Source organism: Diachasmimorpha longicaudata, chromosome 6, assembly GCF_034640455.1.
Source record: "Diachasmimorpha longicaudata isolate KC_UGA_2023 chromosome 6, iyDiaLong2, whole genome shotgun sequence".
Taxonomy (NCBI): domain Eukaryota; kingdom Metazoa; phylum Arthropoda; class Insecta; order Hymenoptera; family Braconidae; genus Diachasmimorpha; species Diachasmimorpha longicaudata.
Window position 1 is genome coordinate 6,669,838 of NC_087230.1, and position 15,137 is coordinate 6,684,974.

Here is a 15,137-nt window from a genome sequence, read left to right on the forward strand (position 1 = left end):
TCCTGAAAATTTAGGTTTCGAGTTGGTGAAATGAGATAATGGATTTCTTTTCGATACTTTGATTTTGGGGGATAATTTATTTGCTGCGGCGGTTCGAAGGCGGGAGGGTATTTGGGGGGGAATCGTGGCTACTCGGCGATTCGAATCGAGGAAGTTGGCGTAAAATGACGGAATGTATAGAACGATAAGAAAAGAATTTCAATGGGAATTTCCACAGGAGAGCCAGCGAAATGAATTCAGAAATAAAATTCAAAGTTTCAGGATCCATTCAGTGAAATTGTAAATTTTTCGATAATAGGAATTTCATTACTTTATGTTATCGGAGTTTACGATGGAAAATTTTTCGCTGACGTATTTTGGTCGATAATTCAAGTACACGAAGGAATGCTCGCATTCTTGCGGCTGAAAAATGTTTTAAAATTTTTTTCCCGAACTTTTGCCCATAAAATAGGAGAAAAAAAATCTAGAATTGTGTCTGCTACCGTAACAGTTCCGATCTAGGGTCAGAAAGTAGCGAAGCTAAATCCGTTTATCGAATTCCATAATTTCCGGGCAGGAAATCATAACTTTGAAGGACCAATGTGACGAAAAATAGGCTCAGGTCCTCCCGAAAAGTGAAGATTGGGTTAACGATAATATTGTCCTTGACAAACATCTCCATTACACTGTGAAAATGCCGGGCAACCTGGTCCAATGATTCCCCGATTCTCGAGAAGATATGGAGATGCCCCAATTTTCCACTGCCCTCACCGACAATATTTAGACACAACCAACCCCTGAATCGTAAAATTTATGGTTGAAAAAAAAAATTGACGTTTTCGACCCCATCCTTTTTTTTACGATTGTCCCAGCAAATGTCCATTGTTCAGCAATACGAGTTACGAAAAAAAAAAAAAACGAAGGCTATGCACTCCCTAACGACGCAGTGGAAGCCTTCCGCTTACTCCCAGATGCGTATCTCGCTCTCCCTGTGCCCTACCTGTCTCCATTTCCGGACTACCGGGGGTGAGGTTGGAGAGGGAGGGAGGCCATAGCTCGGAGAATGTTCTCCACAGATGACGTTAATTTCACCAAGGGGACAGTCCATTAGTTTTAATGCATCGAGGGTAGGTTAGAAAATTCAACATTTCCTCGGCTGTTAAGTGTGTCATAATTCTAAGTTTTTGTGTCAATTAAATAATCGTAAAATTGTCTGTGAGTTGTTGACTAATTTGTTAATGATTCGAATTGTTTCAATGTTGAAAAATATTCACGAATGTACTTTAGTGCACAGTGTTGTTAAGTGTCGTGCGAAAATTTATGGGAAATTCCTGGTGAAAATTTATCACGAGGAAAAATATTGTCTAGTGCAGAGAGAAACGTTCGGCAATAATTACGCAATCGACGCGCAAAATTTTTCACAGATTATTGAGGTTCAAGTTTGTACATACAAATTTATCTCAAGTTACGGAAAGAGTTCGGAATTTTTGGCAAATATTTTTTCTCGGAAGAATGCAAATGCGAAGATGACTTTGACAGACTTCAGAAATGAAACTTAAATTACGTATTGATAAGTGTAATTTACGCTTCAGGTGACTATGACGTCTGGTGGTTCTTTTCCGACGTGAAAAGTGGAATCAGGTTTCAAAAGGGCGTATTTGCGTTTATCAAAACATAAATTTCCTCCGTCAAAACCGAACGGGTGAATTTTTTTCTTTATCACATCGGTAAATATGAATCACGAATAAAAAAACTTCGTAATTTACGGCATCTTTGGGGGTAATTTACGCTCCAACTTCGGGCGTAAAATACGCTTCAAAGCATAAACGACAACTCCTTAAACGTAATCAGAAAAACTTAAAAAAGTAAAATAAATGTAGGAATTCAATTCGCTCATTCAACTCACTCTGCACGTGCGAAAAATAATAAAATATAACGATAATTCGATAAATTTCAATATTTAGCTAATATCGATACGTATTCAAATGAATTTTTGTGATCAATGGCACAAAACGTTTCTAACATCTCACTCGTCTGAAATAAAAATTCAACCCCATTAGCCACACGCAATCGATGGACGGCAATGGGCCGAGTAAATCGATATCGACTATGGGCGTGGGTTAACTATTTTTCGATCGCTCATAAATTATTACTCCAGTGGACAAACTGCTCTATGCTCCTTATTTATGTCTCCAGCGCACGAACACCGAACAAAACACCGTAACCATAATGGATTCTCACAAATAATTTATATCTCGCGAGAGGCTGAAAAATCAAATTTTTTTTCGCGATGTAAAACAATCCATTTTGTATTTTCAAGCATATCCAAGGGTAGATACGGCAACTCCGAATCACTGGGCGTTATCAGCTGGTAATTAACGAACGAGATTAATTGGTAATGTATCCGTACTCCCGGAGATACGACAATTACAGGGATGCAGTGAATGTAACTGGTATTTTACATATGGAAATTTAAGAGTTCAACATTTATTCGTTATTCTCAATCACTGCTGCATTTGGGATTGATTGAGATCATGATTATTCTTAGAGGTGGCTAATAAATAAATAAATAATCATGCGGGAAGCCATATTGAGTTCGATTCAGGGGCAAAAAGCCATGAACTTGTGAACTTCACCTAAAATGTCGCGAATTTCGTGATTTTTACCGCAGCATTTCTCTCTGCAGATATCACTTCTGAATTAGAATCATCCTAATCGTGTCATAAATTATCATAATTATAATATTTAGAGAACGCGCTGATTACTCGAGAATTCTCTCTCTCGCATTAGGAGCCCCTCACAACCCTCATTTCCCCCCACGTACTGAGAGAAATTTTGGATAAAAATGATAAAAACGTATCATGAACATATTCGCATCAAATTTCTCTAACTCATAAAAAAAAAATTTGTAATCCCTTAAACTTTATAATTATTCAAAATTTCGTCATCACAAATTAATTTTCGCAAAGTTCCGGGATAAAAATGAGGTAACAACGGCCCATGATACAGTTCAATAGACCGACAGGATAATTTTTATAAAAAATACCAGCCCCCATGTTTATCCAAAATTTCTACAAAAATTAACCACCGAAATAGGCGTGTCGATCAGGCGCATTCCTCTCTCCCAATACGATGAATCTCGCGGAGTGAGACAGATATAGCAACAAACCACGAGAATGGAGAGTCCTGGGTGGTAGGCGTGCAAAAGCTCCGCCTCTCCGGGCACCGGGGTAGAGGTGAATGAAGAAACGCCTGTGTTTTAATACCTCTTTGGCACGAATGTAGCGGGGATAAAGCGCTGACTATCCCCTACTCCATGAATAACGCCAGTAATACACCACCACCAGCAACACTCCCGGTCTCTCCTCCTCCGACGCCGTTCTTTCCACCGAGGTGACTGTCCAGGGCAGTCAGAGAAGCGCAGTCAACGACTGCACTGCGTTCAGCTCCTCTCAGTAATTGAAATTTGATAAAAATTTTTCCCCCTCCTCCCGCTCCCAATCAGCGCTATCAATCAGTCGATAAGTGACTCTATCGAGGGTTCATCGATACTCGTGTGACATAACGTCAATAATCACCTCGGGAATAGTTCAAAGTTCTTGTGGTGTGGAGACTCTACGTTTTATTATTTATTATTTTAGCGAGAACTCAAGTGTGTGGAGAAATTTAATTATCATTTAACTGTGATTGTAGTAAATAAATAAATAAACTGTGGTGAGAGAAATTTCAATGTCTGACCCCTTAAGGCAGTGGACTCGGTAACTCGATTAATCACGGGCTAATTAATCACGCCCACATTACTGGACCAGTGAATTAATTATTCAAATTAGAAAGGAACCGGAGGAGACACGATTCAACGGCCACTGGAGAGAGAAACGTTTTATTCGATCGGGGTGAGGTGAATTGGATGCTCCCTTCCAGTGGTAATGACAGTCGGCATTAATTGAATGTGAGTAATTTTGAGTTTTAACTATTTTCGGTTACTATTTTTTCCGTCAATGGGGGGGAATAGTGACTATGTTGGGAATTTTTCAGCGGCTGGATAGGGGGCCCGGTCGCTGTTGTGAGTCAACTTTTTTTTTTTTCTTCACCACTGATGGTTTATCAATAATGCCTGGATGTCTGGTGCTTGACACACTGATAAGTGCTATCGAGTTAATTACCGATTATTCCCATAGGGGTGATTTCTGTGTGAACTCGAATCGCGGGAGTCCGTTATTATACAGATGGCTCAGAGCTATTTCGCATGATGATCGTTAGATTTTTACTTTGGAGAGATGATTGAAATTGATCGTTTAGGGAGTGAATTGAACCCAGATAAATCGAAGGATATTTATGAAATAATTTCGGGGGGATGCAGTCCGACATTAGAAAAAATACAATTTTTTTCTGAATTATGTGCCATTCATTTGTCAATATTTTAACAGAAAAATGATTGACCCGTGACAATTAATACATATTTCCAAACAAAATGAAGAGTCTCAACTAACAGCCAATCGTATAAAATCAAAAAAATTATACTCCATTATTTTACCTTGATAACTCCCTCCACTTCATTCATTTTGATATTTTTATTTTATTAAAACCGGATGCATATATTTTCCCTGTACCCATGGTCGGCCATTTTGAACAGTAATACCCCATCTCAAGCAACGGAGAAAACATGTTTGCATGGATATGCCTTCCCCCTCCTCCCTCACACCGGTACCATCAAAATATTATGAATTTTACATTGAAATTCCAATGACAAAAGCTCTCGAGTTATTTTACCGACTTATCTACGACAAAGAAAATGCAATGGGAATTGTACAGGATTCTGCGTAGGCAAAGTATTTTTACCTATCACCCCATAAAGCAGTATGTCCCTCATACATACATAACCCGAAGTAATGTTTTGCCATGAGTAACACTGAGAGACAATGCTATCTATTTTGTGGCTCACTCGGTGCACTTTTTTTTTTTACTATTCTCTTATCGCTTGCATGTTATACACCGGTTCATTCTTTTTCCAATAAATTTTAACATAACGTTGGGTAAGTGACAAGTGTCATCGTGTGCGCACAAGGTTCACCGTCTAACAATGTGGGATATTTTTTTCTCATCTCTTTATTGTTCATAAAATGTACTTTATACTTGGGGTTTACAATGGTGGTGAGAGGGAGGGGTCGAGGGGGATGGAGGACATTTCATAAACGGAAGTGAGAATGGAGATAATGGAAATCGTTGCTCTGATTAAATTATCAGTAGGAAAAAATGTCATTTCAAAATGTGGAACACGAGTTACAATTGTTTTTTTCATTAGAAAAAACACAACTTTTTTTTTGAGCTAGTGGGGTAAAACAGAATGATTGTGTACTGTGAAACGACGGATTTTAATTGAGTTAATTTCTTTTGTGCAATTGTTTATCAATTTTTGGAGGAATTTTATTTCAATTTGGTGATTTGCCTTCCATATAAATGATTAATGAATTCTAGATGAAAGATATGTCAATGAATTTATGTTGTCATTGATGAGACAGTGAGGTCTTTGTTTGGATAACGAAAACAATTATTTGTATTTGAAAAACAATTCATTTTATGTGAATAAAAACTCACACAAACCAGTCATTAACAACTACCCGAATAACCTCGATTACTATTCAAATAAATCATATTTACGATTATTTTTAACTTTAAATTTCATCGGAAAAAGCGGCCCATTTTAATTAAAATTGATGATTTTTTTTGTGAATAATTACATATCGCAATATGAAACATTGTCACCCAGTAATTTTCCAAAAAATTTAGCTCCAAAATGTCGAAAAAAAAATAGCCGAAGAATCTGAATGATATTTATCCCTGCGGTTACGTTAATTCATGAACGCTGTTGACTGTTCTTTTATTCTCCCGATATTCAGCGGTGGTAGAGTAAAAATGTGAACCCGTGGGCATATGGACATCCATCGGAGGTTGTTTCACGGCGGCGGCAAAGGCCCGTGAAAGCCACCTTGGCGGGTTTTTAGGCCTAATTAGTTGTCGCCCCGGCGTCACGTCTAGAGGCTCCAGGCGCCTTGATCGTTTCCACTGTTTTTGGTCCTCCAAAACCCTTCCGCCCTGGCATCGAGGCTTGTTTCTACCTCCTTTATGCCTCTCTGATCCCATCGGCTGTCCCCGTGTAATGTCATCCCAACAGCTTTATAGTCAATTCCAAAGCGGAAATGATTTTTTTCTCATCTCTTTTTTTCATCTCACACTCGAATTAATTAACCAATGATTGATGATGGGGTATGATACGGATGACTTTCACACACGGGGAGAAATATTTCCGAACTTATTGCGCGGTCAAATAAAAAATTGCCGAACCTTCGATCATTTTTGCGAACCCCGCGAATTAGTTCTACATATCATCCCATCAAATTTCCCAATTCTTGGGGAAAAATGACGGAATAAATCATAAAATTTATGCGATGATTCGCACAATTTCATCTCCGACTCGTGCGATTTATTTTTTCCTTGCAATTTTTTATTTATATTATAACAACATTAGAATTGATTCCAGAGTGGGCACAATTTTTATCGCTTTTTTTTAAATCTCCCACTCGAATTAATTAATCGATGATTAATGACAGCGGGGGAAATGGATTTCATGCGCGGAGAATAACATTGAGCAAAAGCTCCTCTTCTCTCAAATTTAATGCAATTTTTTCCCATCCGAGGATCACCGAGTGACTAATGAAACAACTGAAATGCAGATCATTTGAATTTGTGTAATTGCTGTACCGGATTTTCACTCAGTGATACTGGAGTGCTTCTAGGGTTGAAATAATCGTCTGCATAACTCTTCGGATCAGATGCAGACTAGAGTAGACGGCAGCAGGGGAGGACGGAAGGGAGGTAAACCGGATAATATCCAGATCGTATCTGGGACGAGTAACGTGGGCGCACAAGAGTGCATCACAGTTTATATATACACGGATGGGATAAGTTCGGTAGGACTCGGGCGGCAGTTTTCCTGTCCTTTTGACACTTTTGCTGGACTGATGGGAGAGAATGTCATAATCAACAGTTAACGTCTTAGAGAGTCTCACTGCTGTCACTGGGTTCTTGAAAAATTCTACAAATTCTAAGTGAAAAATGTTTTCATCGCGGTTTGTTTTACTGGGATTTTATGGAGTTTGGGACTCCTGCACTCTGTTGCACTCGGTTATAATCCGCTTTGAGGGGATATTAGAGGGCGATTATTTGGTTTGTAAACATAGTGAGAAGGATGTTTACCTGCGCCTGTGTAAATGGGTATCATTAAGACGAACGTTTTCTACTTTAAAAACAATTATGATTGGTTCACTAGTTCTCGAGATACTCAGAAGAAAAGATCTTTCAAGTAATATATACCGCAAAAATTTCATGAATTTTTGGAATTGCATTGTCAGAACCATCCCCTTCTCCAAAGCGCAGTTGTAAATTTAAAAAACACGGGGTCCTAGATCTCCCAAATAATAGTACATAAATATTTTCCACCCCATACTAAGAAATTAAATGAAATTAGCTCAGTAATACACTTCGGGACATTTCAATTAATAATTAGAATCAGTTGACGCTTCTTCAGCCGATCTCTCCACCCCCCACTTCTCTCCCTCGCCGAATTCTCTCAAGAGCTACCCAAAACCCCGGGCCAAAAATTCCCCCAAAAATCCCAGTTATAAAAAATGCGGTCGTAAAGGCAACTCCACGAGATCAGGTCGGCTAAATAGCCGGTGACGAGAAAATTAATGGTGGGTCGCGTGTCCGACGGGAAATAGCGGAACGATGACGCTATGCCTGGTACCCTCTCAACCGGCGGCTGAATTTCTCAGGCCGATGTTCGCCAAGAAACACGTCCCAAAGGATATACTCAGCAATGAAGCCAACCATCAACAGCCGGCTTCCTTCTTCCTCCAGTTGTCAGCCAGTATCCGCCCCCCTCCTCTCCTCATTTTTCATCCACCACAACTTCCAACAGTACCACCACAAGAACGCCTACACGATTGATTCCCCCTGGCCATCGATTGAGTTGCTTGCAGCGATGAGATAACGATCAAAGCCTCTTCCCCTCGTTTATTTTTATTTCCACCTTTTTTTTTTTTCGCGACAGTCAAAACACGAGTGTCTCTTCAAAAACCCGACTTTTAATGGACGAAATTGGTATTCAATTGCCGCGGGTTTGAACAATAAATTTCCGACGACATATCGTCCACGGAGTTATATTTTTCACGACAAAAATTAGACGTTTGCAATAAATAATCAGAAGAGGAGAAAAATAAACTGATTTATATTTTTAAAGCGAAATGATTGACGAGCAATTTTACAAATTTGGGGGGGAGGGGTATGTCACACACGCGATCCATATCCGATCCCTCAAAAAATTAATCTCCTAGTGACCAACCCCCACGTAATAGAAGTGATTTAACCGCAAAATCCTTAAAAAAAAATTCAAAACTAAAAGAAAGCTGATAAACAATTTTTTCTCCAAAGCTCTAAAAGCAATTCAAACCGGAAGAAATAAGCCTGAATTTATTGTAATGCGAATTGGCAATGGTTTTCCAGTCTCGAACTCGTCTTTTATGATAATCACAGTGAATCGAGACGTATAAAATCTAAAAACCCTTCACCATCTCCGTAAAAGATCTCAAACCGGCATTTCTCCACTGAGTAATTTTTTAACGCTCAAGTCACACGCGTGTATATGCGCATGCGCGCCAGAAAAAAAAAAAACCTTCACCATGGACGAAGTGGTAAGAGTTACACCTGACAGTTATAATGCCCGGTGTGGCCATTTGCAGGATCGTTTATAGTGAGTCGTCCTCTAAATAAACAACGGGGTCCAAGCGTTGTCCATGTGTACCACAGGGATAATGGAAAAAATATATATATATTTTTTAAAAATAAATAAAATAAAATGAAAAAGGTGCACACCACACCGACGGGGCATTACCTGTCGTTGAATATACATTGAAAATTTTTTAATTCGAGAGAAAACGAATATTCCTCGTTTTACCTTGGGAATGAGAGGAGTTGCCGGATTATCCGTTGGCACGCGTTGGAGAGAACCTGCAAAGCCCGTTTTCACCGCTCGACATTCGAACTCAATAGCACTTCTAATATTTTCGTTTAATGGCTCATTGCTGGATAATGTATCTAGGACTATTAATTGCGTTGGATGAGATATTTAATTCGTCGGTATTTCACCCCAGGGGCGGGAGGGGGGGATGGAATGGAGAAATTGAGAAGATTTTATTGGGTGGAGGGTTGCCTTGCATATTCGGGAACATTATCTTTATGAGAACTGAGGGCTGAAGAGATTAGACGGGAGATTATCACTTCGTAATTGAAGGCTTCATTGCGGGAAATGGAGATGTACTCGCTCTGACTGTGAGTGGAAGTTTATCGGAGGTGAATTGTAGAAGGGGAAAATTGTTAGTTAAAGTGCGAGAACATTGTTGGGAGGAAAATTTTGCGATTGAATAATTTTTGGGAGAGTGAATTTTATTGGATAAAAAACAACACTATTTTTCATTTCAAAATCAAAACAAAAATCGCGAAAAGCACTTTTAATAGTTTTAGTGTTGGGAAAATATTGCAGTGTCTGAGACAGTTGAAGAAAAAGTGGTGTCTCAAGCACTTAATCGAAGCCCTCCACATGAGCCAATTATTATAATTCTGTTTACTCGGTGATAATCGATATCAGTTCTCCGCTGTAACGCGTGAAACGATTGCCTTTGCTTTTCCGAAAGTGAAATTAGCTACGATTGAGACGGATTTATTAAGAAACTTCGACTTCTGTGGACGAAAAATGAAAAAAGTAATTGTCAATGTTAACAATAATTTTATTCCATTGAGGTGAAATGTATTCGGCCAACAAAAATAACATTAAAAAAATAAATAGGATTGAATAATCCAATGGAATGACAAGTTTCCAAGATATTTGTCTCACGTGAAGAATTATCCCTCTTCCACCTTCTCCTTTTTGATTCTAAAAAAAAAACGCTGTACTGTTAATTATAAATGGACCCCCAACCCTTGGAACTGTTTTTAACTTACTTGCAAATACACAGTTCTTGTTTATTACAAAAAGAGTCATCCCGATACTTCTCGTTCTTGAACTTTCGAACGCACATCTCTTGACAGAGGCCCTCGCTGTAGTATCCCCTGCAGTACCTGATTTTCACCTTTTTCTTACTGCAGGCTATTAATTAGAACAAATCCCTCAATTTTGAATGATTAACGACAGCAATGTAGACTTTGAAAATTGGTTTACCCAACGCCCCGAAGTCAAGCACACAAACGATGGCCAATAACACCACAATAACCTCCAATAGTCGCATAGTCTATCAATGCTGGACTCTCCTAGAGATTTTTTTCAATACTACCATCGTTTCCATCAGATACACGCTTAAATAGATCTCCTATCTCGCCATCGATACGCGATAAATCTATTGATAGTTGACTCTCCGGCCTAGATTGTCTATTTACTGCACTTGTCGTCATTCATTTCAATCCATTGCCGGCATGTCTGTCGACAATGAATTGTTGCAGTGTCATAATTGTTTAGGGTCTGATAAGAGTTCGAGTATATTATGTCATGATGGTTATCGATGATCATCGATTTCCATGACATTCCATTCGAGGGTTCAAATATGAGATTTTTTTAAAAGGAGTTTCAGTGATGAGAAACTCCACGCGGGTAAAATTAATTTTTTTATTTGCATACTCTGGTGGATTACAGGGGGTTTATTAGTTTTTAATGAGTGAATAAATATGGACTAAACATACCGTCGCCGAAAAATGTTGAATTTAGCAAAAAGTAATTTTTTTCATGATGAAATGCCAGATCTGGCGTCGAGAAGTCGTGAAAAAAAAATGTTTACTTTCATCCTTTCAACGATTCTTAGCGTCTTAAATGAGAAAATGTTTCTTCAACGACAGAAAACATTTATTTGATTTAAATAAATTACTCTTCCGGATGCGCAGTTTTCACTTAATGCCGGATCAATTACTTAACATTTATTCCCATAAAAATAATGAACGGCCGCCTTCTAATTAAAATCGCGTATACTTAAACATTTTTTGCAAATCTTTTTGGCTTGTGGCTCGATCTCTCCTCACACCCATCGTCCAGTGCCTATAAATTATATCAACACCTTCGGGGCTCCCTAGAAGCCGCGGACGGGACGCCCACATATTTATAACCCGACAATTTCATGATTCTCTGATCTCATCAATGCGTCTGCAGACACGGGATTCCGTGCATGTGGAGCTCCCACAGGTAGTGACATAATTTATAATCACCGATCATTGAATGTAGGTAGAAATCATGCTCAAGAATACTGTTAGAAAAAAAAAATTGTCGGAAGAGTTGACTGATTATTTCCCGGTGAGTAAAATTGAGGGCGAACCAAGAGGGAAATTCCCAATCTATTTCAGTTCTAATTAAAACTAGTTTCAAGACCAGAATAATCTTTCCAAAATTTTCCCGATGTCTAATTAATTGATTTAATTAATTTCCAATTGACAAAGTATTTATTTGTATTAGAGAAGCTTTCATGCGCGTTAAAAAAATCATATTCAGTGTTGCGACTATTGATAGTATCGATTCAATTCCCATACACTGTTCCTTCCAAAAGTCCCCTCTCCCTTTCGCAATTCCCACAAAACAAAAGCCTCCCCACACATTCCCCCCGAACCTCTAATTAACCCGCGATCGAAAATATCTCGAGATTTTCGCTCCCCAGAATATCATTAGTGTCAAGTGTTGCATGTTTATGCGCATGAATATTTCTCTCTCTAATACAAATAGCCCCAAGAAATACCTCTGGCAATAACCACTCCCTCGAGTGAACCTTGAATCGGCGATCGTGTCAAAATACCATCAGAAACGATTGCTGTCCCCCCAAAAAGAGAGGTTTCCATTCAAATTTAAAAATTCATCTCGCTCACTCTTCCAAGAATTCCCGGGGATTTCCCTCGTTTCTAGGCCTTTAAAACGTCTATCCACCTTCCAGGAAGGTCCCATTCACAAACGAACACTATTCCCAGAATTTTGTCTGACAAAAAAAAGAGAAAAAAAACCACCGAGAACCGGCGCTATTGTATCATCCTACGATAATCAATTTACCCCTGATTTATATCAAAACAGTAGTCTAATAATGTACTGACAAATGATTTGATAGTGCAGCCACCATAATGACCGGTTATATTCACGTTAAAACTCCCGCCCTTTTCACATATCATTAGCCATCCAATAGCGTGGGCTAGACGTCAGGCCATTCACGGCCGATTATCGGCGCTAAACTAACATCAACTCTGGACCGAAAACTGTAAATCAGCAATAAAATCTGATAAAATTGCAACTGGAAGCTCAACTTGAGGGCCCTCTACACACTGATCTATCCTTTTCTATTTCATTTGCCGAACATAACTATACATTCTAATGTACGATAGTGTATGATATGCATGGGTCATGCGTTCGTAGATATGTAATATAGCATGATCCTGATGTTGCAGACCGAGAGCTCGGAGAACCGTTAGATTGGAGGGACTGGGTAATTAATTTTCCGACAAGCTAAGTTACTTGGCACTAGGCCAATGTGAACACCTTCCCTTTGGTTATACTTATGGTAATTTTAAGCCACCTACAACACCGAGGGGCACTCAGAAAATGCCTTTCAAAAATCTCGAGGCAAAATGAAAATTGTCAACGATCACCCCCTCACACTCGAACAAATTTAATCAATCGATAATAGTTTTTTAAAATCATAAACTCGTCCTTTTATTGGTTCAAGGAATGTGAAATTCCACTGTCATTTTATGAAATGATAAGGTTATTCTAAAAACCTTTAAATCCCTCTCCTTGAAAATAACCGAGTCAATAACAATAAATTAACCATTGGAAAATGAAACAAATAGAGCCCCGTTGAATAAACGATCGTGTCCCCTTCCCTTGATAATGAGAAAAATCTCACTTAATTACATTGCTCACAAGAGGTGATTTAAACTAAGTCTGAAAGCCTAGCACGTTTCAATTTGCGATCATAAAACATGATATACGTCTCTATAAGAAAACCCAATGACAATTTGTCACGGATGTATAGTGAATGTATTAGGGATGAGGGTATGATATATAGCAGTATCATCGAGTGAATATTGATTAGAGGCACCCCGAGAAAGTACGGAATTCCTTTGATATCCCTGAATCACGGATTTTAATTTGCAATTTGTAATCCACCGAGAGATCGCCGAGGGAAAAAAAAAACTGAGGGACGTGAACGAGTTTCGCGGTTGATGGAGTGTGATTATACATCGCTATCCGTATTTAACTAATTCATTTCTAATCCATCAACATTTGAAAAAATTATCGGTTAAAATTGAAAGAAAAAAGGGTAAAAAATACTTTTAATTCCCCCTAATGGTATAATCGAGTAATCCTTTTAGAAAGTTATTTTTCACTTGGAAAAAATAATTCGTCATGTGCCTCCGAATCCATCAGCTAAATTCCGTGTAATCGCGGGAGCGTAAACGAATGGAACTCGTGCAAAAATCGTGGAAAAATGAAGGAGAAAATAAAAATACGTGAGTTATTCTACAGTGGCTGTGTGCGCACAGACCACATATCTGAGTTAATTACTCCAAGGGCTGAGGTGCATTAATACCCCTATGGCATATCGGGTAGCCACTGACGCAGGCCTATACCTCACCGACAATAATCCATGAATGTGTACAACACGCGACCACCACTGTTGGGGCATTTTGCCGTCCGATATTGGCGCGGCGCCGCCATTAATTGAAGCCCAGGCTAAATTATTACGAGTCGCTAATTGCACTTGCTGGGTAGTACTAGGGGGGGAGGATGAGAAGGGGGGAGAGGGGAGAGATTTCAAGCGCTGATCTCCACTGTCCGACGGGTAACCGAGGCTTATCAAATGCGTCAAGTTACCACAATCGTAATCAATTTTTCAATTTCGTTTTTTTCCGGAAAAATCGAGCTTATCGGGTTTGATTTAATTCAGGTGACTGAAGAACTGCTGGGAAGATATGAATCATCATCTGGGAACTGATTTTTATCGGTAATTGATTAATTTTTGAGGAATGATAATTACAAGTTAAATTTTTTTAATTTTCCTTTGAATAAACGCTTTTTGTTAAAAAAAATCATTTATCAAGTTTTTTTTTATCAAAAATGACGTCTAAATCGATAATGGATATATTTAATATGTTCGATTAGTTGACAGAAAATGTCAAATTGAAGAATTTTCGAGTTTAAGTGAACAAAATTTTTTTTTGTGTCGGAAGAATTTGTTTTTCAATATTTAGTCTACTGTGATCTCCACTGTCCGACGGTAACAGAGGCTTATCAAATCAAGTTGTCACAATCGCACTCAACTTTGATCGATTACCGATTTAATTGGTTTAGTCAATCCAAACAATATCTAAACAAGAAAATGTTTCAACTTTAATGAAAAAAATCCGGAAGAATATATTTTTTCTGATATTTAGTTCTTAATTGAAAAAATGAACTGTTCAAGAATCTTACTCAATAAATATTATTTAATCAACGAAATAAAAAAAAACATCTGACTGAACACCAACTGCTACAAACCCCCATAAACGTTCGCTGATAAATTTCTCAATTTATGAAACATTGAAAAAATGGAATTCAACAAGTGAAACTCGCGAGTGAATTAGAGATAGATATTTCAGTTCACACGAGGTCGTTCGAGATGGAAATGTCAGAGTATACCACGCGGAAGGTGGTAATACCTTTCCACGGTATTAAAAGAATATTAATTGAAACTTGAGATAATTCCTCCATAAATGTTAGAATCCCCTGAGATCTCGCGATACAGCAACAAAGTGTTTAATTGTTCTGGACTGGTGAACCCGAGCGATAAGAGAAACAATCACGAGTGGATAAAAATAGTGAGATTATTCAATGTCAAATAGCCCACATTCCGCCCATTCCTCGTGTTTTATTCAGCATTCATTGCTGATAGAACATAGAAATACGATTAATCGCGCACCACCAGTATTACCCAGTAGCAGATGGAGGAGAACTTGCGCAATCCCTTCGATTTACCAAAGACTGACACGAGTTGTCGAGAATTATCGTGTTTATGCATAAAATAATTTAATAATTTTATCCAAAT

The 15,137-nt window shown here is 38.4% G+C and overlaps 2 protein-coding genes across 3 annotated transcripts in view; one reads left to right on the forward strand and one right to left on the reverse strand.

Moving 5' to 3' along the window:
* LOC135163353 (arylalkylamine N-acetyltransferase 1-like) overlaps positions 1-15,137 on the reverse strand; it is a 99,962-nt gene that overhangs the window by 79,241 nt on the left and 5,584 nt on the right. The window lies entirely within an intron of this gene.
* LOC135163348 (GATA-binding factor A-like) overlaps positions 3,345-15,137 on the forward strand; it is a 28,527-nt gene continuing 16,734 nt past the window's right edge. For both annotated transcript variants that reach the window (XM_064122724.1, XM_064122725.1), the window contains exon 1: positions 3,345-3,928. The gene's annotated coding sequence lies outside the window, so the exon portion shown is untranslated. The remainder of the gene's footprint in view (positions 3,929-15,137) is intronic.